Source organism: Eubalaena glacialis, chromosome 14 (assembly GCF_028564815.1).
Source record: "Eubalaena glacialis isolate mEubGla1 chromosome 14, mEubGla1.1.hap2.+ XY, whole genome shotgun sequence".
Taxonomy (NCBI): domain Eukaryota; kingdom Metazoa; phylum Chordata; class Mammalia; order Artiodactyla; family Balaenidae; genus Eubalaena; species Eubalaena glacialis.
This window is the reverse complement of record NC_083729.1, coordinates 76307519-76316006: the sequence shown is the minus strand read 5'-3', so window position 1 is coordinate 76316006 and position 8488 is coordinate 76307519. Positions and strand designations below refer to the sequence as shown.

At 35.3% G+C, this 8488-nt stretch overlaps 1 pseudogene; it reads left to right on the top strand.

Annotated features, from left to right (window-relative positions):
* Positions 1 to 4962: 4962 nt before the first annotated feature.
* On the top strand, positions 4963 to 5811 carry LOC133105009 (cell growth-regulating nucleolar protein-like; annotated as a pseudogene).
* Positions 5812 to 8488: the final 2677 nt, after the last annotated feature.

The window sequence follows — 8488 nt, the reverse complement described above, 5'->3', positions numbered from 1 at the left end:
CATATATTCCAAGGGGAGGGGATGACAATTGCCTCTGATTGCCCAGGTCTAACTCTTGGGCCAACTGGTGGCCAGGTCCTCTCTATGATCTTCTCCAACAATTACTAGGAATAGATTCATAAACTCTAGAAATACTTCTTTTTCTGAGGTTCACACTCATTCATTTAATCTTTTCTTCATCCTTTCCTTCTTTGATCAACAATTATGTAATTATGCCTAGTTAAACATCAGACAAAAAATAACTACATTTGAGCATTGGGTGAGTCTCTCCATATATAAGGCAATGTGCCAGGTACCTTAAAAAATGCAGCTTATTATCTCTGAGTCTCAGACAGTTGTCAGGATAAAGAAATATAAATCTAGTCAGAAAAATTCTCTTTCTCCTCTGTGATGGAAGAAAAAAATCAGGTGATCATCTTCTCCCATGGAATTCTTTGTGTTTTGGAGAGTATGGTACTATAACACATGAGGGATCCAGTGTTAGTCACAGCTACCAGAATACTAAAAACACCCAAATCCTAGTCAGCTTTAGAGAGCCAAGGGATAGACTTCATTCCTGCCATCATGGCCACTTTGTCTTCAGCTAATTCAACCATCCATCTTACATGTGGGTCATGTATATACTCATGTTCTGCATCATACTGAGAGGTTCATTTATATATTTCTTCCTCAAATTTCCTTATATTCTCCATTTTTTGCTCCAATTCCTTGATCATTTAGACAGAGTAGTTGACACTGCCCTTGTGTCAGAGTAAATCCACATTACAGAATGTCTCTTTTACCAGGCAAAATGAGCATTGGACAAATTTTCTTTCTCCACTGCCTGTAAGTAAATTTCAATCCTGAAATTTGCTTACAGGCAGTGGAGAAAGAAAATTTGATGCCACTGTATTCACCCTGATGCTGATGTCAGTACATTATGTAATGCCATCTCCAAACCAGGCTCATTTTATTTCTTCTACCTCCATCAACTGGTAATAGAAAATTCCCCATGAAGCCGCTAGCATTTCAAGTTTTAAGAACTTATAAAAGCCTTTTCTTAAGAACCGCAATGCTTATATCTCCAGTTTATATAACAAAACCTTAGTCAATGTACCAACTTTATGGATATTTTGTGAAGTGAGGCAGGAATACTGATGTAATAATCCATCCAGGTTTGTTATCTTGTGATTCATTCCTCTAGTAATCTCCTTTTAATAGGCCATGATTTCATCTAGATTTGCATTAATAGAACCTCACCTGCTTGAGTGAGCATGGACTCTTGTAGACACGCACTTTCCATTAAAACTGAGCTAAAATATACACTCTCTCCTCCTTCAAAAAACACCCTAAAATTCACTCCATGTACACAATCCCAGATTTTAGTGAATTGCTATAGTTCTTTTCAGAAATACTTTTCTCTTTGGGATATATTCTACATTTGACAGTTTGGGACAAATTAGGATGCACCAATTATAGATATAATAGTAAAAATCATAGGGAAATGAGGGGTATCTTTAGGTACCAACTACTATGGCATTCAGGTGAAGGGACTACAGCATCTTCAACAGAAAATGATCAGAGAAGGGAGAGTCAACTTTTTTATAAGAGAGAAGAGAGTGGCAGAAGAAGATATTCAGGCATTAGGACCCTCCAGATCCTCCTGGATAAAACCATTTCAACATTTCAGATAATATATTTTCCTTCTTTATTTGTATTAATATCTCTTTACACAAATGCTGAGAATACAGAAAAAGCTGAGAATACAGCTCTTAATGCAATTTAACAACCTGAGAAACAAATCTTAAGTTTGATTTCTGGTCATTTCAATTGTCCGTTGTAAGAAAATAGATGTTATTTCTATATAGTCACACATAAAGGTCCTTGAGTTTCAGTGACTTGAGGAGAGAACTCAAATATTTGAGCTGGGCTATTTGTTTACTTTGAATTACCCCACTTATCCATTCATGGCTACACTACTGTGTGGCCTTCGAACTCCTGCTCTTCACAATAATCTGTGGCAGAAGTTGTGTAGTAGTCAAGAGCAACTTCTGCCACAGAAAAACTTAATTAATTTTTTCCCTTTATGTGCCATGGACTGTGAAGCCCCATGCCAGATTAGAACATAATTTTCTATACTATTATAAATTTACTTCTTTGATGCTCTATTGAATAAATCCAATCCTCTAGTGTGCTGTTTTTTATCAATTAGAACTCTTTAGCTGCAGTCAAGATGGTCTGACTCTAGTTACATAATCATAAGGGCAATTATTTGAAGTAAAAACTAGAAATCAGACGTGGAAATTGGTAGTTATCAATGCAATTCAGATGTGCCTGGATCTGATACAGTTGTATTACAAGAACAGCATCATGGGGATTTAGCTGCAAGAACTGAGTGAACTCCAAAAGTTAGGTGTCTTTATTCATTTCCTTATGATTCATTTTTCAGGCAAAGAAGATTCGGTTGTCTAACTTGGGTTTCACATTTACTCTTTGTCTAGGGTAGGAGTTAACTTCATTATAAAGAATTCTGTGGAGGAAAAGTTAAAACATCAAAAGACTTTCAGGATGATTTTAAAAAGTGGAAATATATGCTGTATATGTGGGTTACATTAGGTTTAAATATTTGTGTTTTGGAAATCCATTTCCCTGCTCAGCATTATACAGGTCTACAAAACCTAAATAGGGTTCAAATGGCTTCACTTATCTGACACAGGTAGAGCCTTCATACTCACCTGTCTCTGTTGTAAGATGCTTATATGTTACAGGTTTTATGATCTTCATCATAAAATTATACAGGCTCAGAGGACATAATTCATGTTGCATTCATGTCTTTTATCTCCCACAGTGCTTTACCTGTGGTAGAGGCCTTATGATTATTAGTTGAATTGAAACATATACATAATAGTTTAAACTAGTGACTGTGTATGGTTTCTTATCTGGAATCTTTTTTTTTTCTTCCCACAATGTAGGAAATGTAGTTCTTAGATTACTTGAAGTATGTTATTCCGGTAACAATATAATAATTGACAACATTCAGGACCTTTAAAAATCAAATTAGAAAAACATGACATTATTTTGAGAAGCATGGATCAAAACTCATTTCTATGACTATCACTTGATGACACTTTCTCATTTATGTCATTATTTATGGTCCCACATTTATTTTTCATTAACTCCCATATTCAACAAAGCCTCCATTACATGCAAGCAAATAACATTTCTACATACTAACTCTGTCAGGGATTTCAATAGTTTTCTGAAAAGTTATAACAATAACTTTTCCATAACCATAAAGTGTATCCCCTTTATGAGACCTCAGGTGATAGGTGGTGATAGCTTGGATTTCTGAAATACAATTCCCCCCTCTGTGAATAGAGGAGAAACAAAACTCTTTTTCTTTAGAAGAGACAAGTCCAGAGTGAGTTGTATTTTGATTATTTGTGTTAGTTATAATAACTTTTGTATTTGTCAAGAGTTACAATTGGAATGTTTTGAAGTTTGCACCCTGACTGTAATTGGAAAATAAATTTCAAGTCTTTTTGTTTGCCTGGAGATGAGCCTCACATTTTCAAAAGCACAAAAGATCTAGGTTCAAGGATTAAATGTGAGAGTGTGTGTAGGAATTGAAGCCTCTTACTATCTGTGGACCCTATAAAGGCAAATCCTATGCCTAGATACTGATACTCTTAATTTTGTTAAGAATTTCCCTGTAGGGCTTTCAAGAAGTAAAAAGACCCCCTCCAGAGTAAGAAATATACAACTCTGGGCTAGTTTGCAGTCAAATTAGGATGCATTTTCTTGTTTATTCTCCCATGTTGCATGGGAGCTCCTGAGGTACATAGCAAGAAGACTGTGATGGTTTTATTGTCCCAATTGACCCTGGCTCATTCCATTATCTCAAAAGAACCTGTTTCTCTTTCATCATCACCTATCACTTGTGCTACACTGTCCTGGTTTGCATTGGTAAACAAGCAGAGATTATTTCAACCACAGGACCCTTTCCCTTGCTGTTTCCTCTGTTTGGGATGTTCATTTAAAGACTTACATAGGTTTGGTTTCCCCTCATAAATGTGGCACAACCTCCATGCCATCTCCCCAGAGAGGCCCTCCCTGACCACATTTTCTAATTTTGGCTTTCTAGGCAATATCCCATTACCTTAGGATATTGTATTTGTTTATTATATATATTTGTTTATTTGATGCCCAGGCAAGAATGGAAGCTTCTTTAACCATGACCTTGCCTGTCCTCAGAATGTACAGTATTACTTTTCGCATGGTGGTATTAATAAAAGTTAACTCATAGCAATCCTTATTATTTTCTAGACTCTGTTCTTATCACATAACTCATTTGATACTCAAAACAACACCTCAAGTTATTTAACTCACTTTCCTCTTTCTAGAGATGAGGAAACTGAGGCACAGGGAAGTTATGTCAGTTTTCTACACACATGCCTATCAATTTCATCAAGGCATTTAGGACCCAGAGGCTGCGGTCTCAAATGCTAACTACTTTTCTTGAGTTGACACTCAAAAATGTTTATTGATGCATGAATGAACACAGAATTCATGAAAGGCTAAGAAGAAACATGATTTGCAGCTATTTTCTAAATATATGATAAAGCATAAATGTATACCATACAGAGAATATATAATTCTAACTCAGCTCAGAACTATATTATTACGGACGTTTTCTTATCTGGCATGGTTCAATTTAGAGTTGTTTGGTTGAAATTTTTCAGTTATAGTTCAGAATCATTAAATATTGATGCAAATTTATCTTAAATATTAACTTAAACACCAATCCATGCATCTGTGCTGGAAAACCCAGGAGGGACATGGCGGCTGATTGAGGCAGGCAGCGGCAATTTCATGTGTTCCCTGCATCTGTTGAAAGTATTGCAGGTGCTGGCTGAGAGACAAGACTTAAGTACTTCAATATTAATGTTTATTAATATAGAATATTTAATTATTTATCTAAAAATGCTATTTTTTACATGCAATGCATGTGGAAAATCAGCGAAGAAAGTGCAAATGGGTAATGCATGTGGTTATTTGCAGAAATTGTGAGTGCCTTCCTAACATTGACTATGATAAAGATTCCTGCAGGGAGGAGTCTAGTAGAAGAGTAGAATAGGTCCCCCTTAGAAAATCAGAGGTGACTGTGGAAGTGGAGCTCCTCCTCCCAGACTTGGAAAGAAACACTTTCACTAAAAAATGTTGTGGTGGGAAAGCAATGACTTCAAAAACACCGTGGAACACTCAAGTGAAGATAAGCAGTGTGGGATCAAAGGTTATAAAAGTAAAACCCACAAGAGTGATACTAAACAGCAGACATGGATTAAGAAACTTAATTAATAAAAGGACCCAGTGTCAGCCACAGAGTGAGATAATTTTAGGACAAATTAGTGGTTTGACAATGTTCCAAGGGAAAAGGCAAAATTTCAGAAATGGAGAAAGAACAGTTTAATAGTTTATAAGGAATCTATTCTGGAACAGGTGTGGAATATCTTTTCTGAAACTCCCAGGAATAGATCTCTTTGTACCTTCATTTCTGTGAATTCACTTGCAGAGGAGATTTCCTTATCATGCAGAGAAAGGAACCAGTCAGTAAGGGGCAAGATAAACAGTCACTCAACAAAGTGGCAAACCTGCATGCAGAAATCTCTGCCAAGTCTTGGTCCCCCAATACAAATGAAACCATGAAAGACCAAGTAGGGATGTAGAATAAAAAAGATAAATAAAATATAATCAATAAAAAGGAAAGGAAGGGAAAGTGGCAGAAGAACAGAAAAGAAAGAACTAAAATTAGAAACCCATGAAGAATATTAAGTCAGTAGCCTAAAAAGCAGCAAAAGAGGCAGAAGGTGATGAAACCCCAAGGCCAACAGCTTAGAAAGGAAGAAAAACAAGAGAAGGAACCAGGGCAAATGTGCCTCGGATGGAGATGGGGGTTCTGAGGAAGAAACCTTTGGCAAAGAGACAAAAACAGGTGAGGAAAGGAAATGGGCTTTGGAATTTGAAGTATGTTCCAGGAAGAAAAAGATGAAGTTCCCATTCTGAAGTTGGAGAAATGAAAGATCAAGACCAGGCTGCGAAAGATAAATTCAACTGAAAGGGAACTATAGAAACAGTTCTGAGGCAGGCCCAGATAATGAAATAACAATTGAAAAACTAAGGGAAAATGTTGGCAAATGAACATCACAGATCCAAAGAGGAACTTTTGATCATCTTTAACAAGAAAATCAGCAAAAACCCTATTTTAAATTATGAAAGGACAAAATCAAACTGTTGAAATGAATATTTTTTTGTATTTCAAAAATAAATCCATTCTATTGTTGATGTCTTTCTTTTACTCTCATTTATAAAACATGTAATAAATTATAACAATAATACTTTTCTTTCCAATGCTGTATCTTTAAAGTAAGAAAAATATTTGTGGTAGCATTTTTATGAAAAAATTAAATTATTATTTTCCAAACACACACATACGCAGGCACAAAAATACATTCATTAGCCTGTTTTTTGGATGCAGGCTCAAAGTTTTTGGTTTGGGTACCTTCCCACTAATTTGAAATCTCCGTCATCTTTCTTGGGTAAATCAAATCCAAAAAGGAATTCTAGACAATTTCAGAGTCAAGCTTCTTAAAAGAGAGAGCTAAATAAAAACTGTTTGCAAAGTCATCTTAGTGCAAAATGCTTCTGTTATTTTTTTGTATAATATCTCCAGTCTTTTTCAGCTTTCGTGCCCTCACTTAATTAGCAAAATTTTAGTGACTTGCCTGGTTGTACTTGAAAGCATTCAACTAATTTTTATGGAAACAACTCTTTTCTGACAATCATAATTGGATTGATGCAATATTTAATTAAATTATGTAAATATAATAACTGATATAGCTGGAATGAATAGGCTTGGAAACAACAAAATCAATCTTAATGAACATAATATTCAGCTTGTGGGAGCAAATATTCATAAGCTTTTTAGAGAGTAATCTACCAACTGCATGTGTTTATCAAACTTTGGGCTAAGTTAAATTCTTGAGCTGAATAGTAGAACGTAGATTAATCCTGGAAAAAGTTAAGCAGGCTTTATTTAAAATAAATTCCTCAGTCATAATGGTCAGTCACAGGTATCTGACGACTGTTGATTATGTTGTTCATAACTGTATGTAGCTCACATGTGAAGTACCTCCCCCTGCACTGACATCTGAAGGGTAGCAGAATATGCCACCCCAAAATATGCCACTTTGACATAAGGTTTATTTTGAGCTAAAATCACTTAAAAAACAGCAGACACAGGAAGAGCATTTGAATCTTCCCTGTCTTCCTGAAGATAGGAGGTAAAAACTCCCTTATGAAAGATGTCCTCCCTGTACCAGGAAAAAAGAAACATTCTTCAATAGGAGTCATAGCCGAGAGAATTCTGCACAAACAGCCGTTGGTAAAATTATTCTTATCTTCCTTTAGCTTCCTCACATAGTTTAGCAACTTTTTCACATCTACCTTTCTTTGTTAAACCTGGTATAAATATGTTTAGGTTTTTTTACTTCTTTGGATCTTCTTTTCCTTATGAGGGCTCCTGTGTCGCATAAAACTTATATAAATCTGTATCCTTTTCCCCTGTTAATCTGCCTTATGTCAGTTTAATCCTCAGGTCCAGCCAAAAAGCTCTAAGAGGATAGAAGTAAAAATCTGCCACCTCTACACCTCTTAGTTTTATCATGCCAAGTTTAAGAGCAAGGTACTTTAGAATAAAAAAAAATATTGAATTCAAATCTCAAACTTGCCACTTATTAGCTGTGTTATTTTTTAGTAAATTTCTTAACCTCTCCACATCTCAGATTCCTCAACGATAAAATGGAAATTATATATATATACATATATACATCAGCTTGTTGCTAAAGTAAAATCAGTATACAATGAGTTGAATGTAATACCAGGTAAAAAGTACAGATTAAAGATATGGTAGCTGTGACTATACTCCCAGTCTTCTATAATACCTATAATCTATAATATCTTCTTTTATCAGAGTTATCCTTGTTTCTATATTTTCTATATACCCTTCAGGCTTGGAAAGGTCTAAGATATATACTTTTACTCCTCATACTTTCTCTTGGAAATGTCTTTCTATTAATGCTGTCCAAGGTTCACTACCTTCTCTCACTCTGTCCGTCTGTGACAAACATTTGGCTAATCCAACTCCTTTCCATTTATTTTGCCAATGCATGTTATCACCTATCAGTTTGTTGAGAAATCTGAAGTAATTTTCTGACATACATGTAATTGAATTGGGTGGTTAAAATATCCAACCAACATATTCAATGGAGGAACAATTGAATACCCTATTTATTATAAGAAAAATCAGAAACTTAATAGAGGGCAAGTGTGAGAGATTATCTTTGAGATATTTAGAGTAATAGTGTAAGAGCAAAGCTAGAAGACAGATAAGTAAAGTTCTGAGACCTGGACGTGTAGTTGTAGAGCCATTGCCACAGGAAAGAGAACTTTC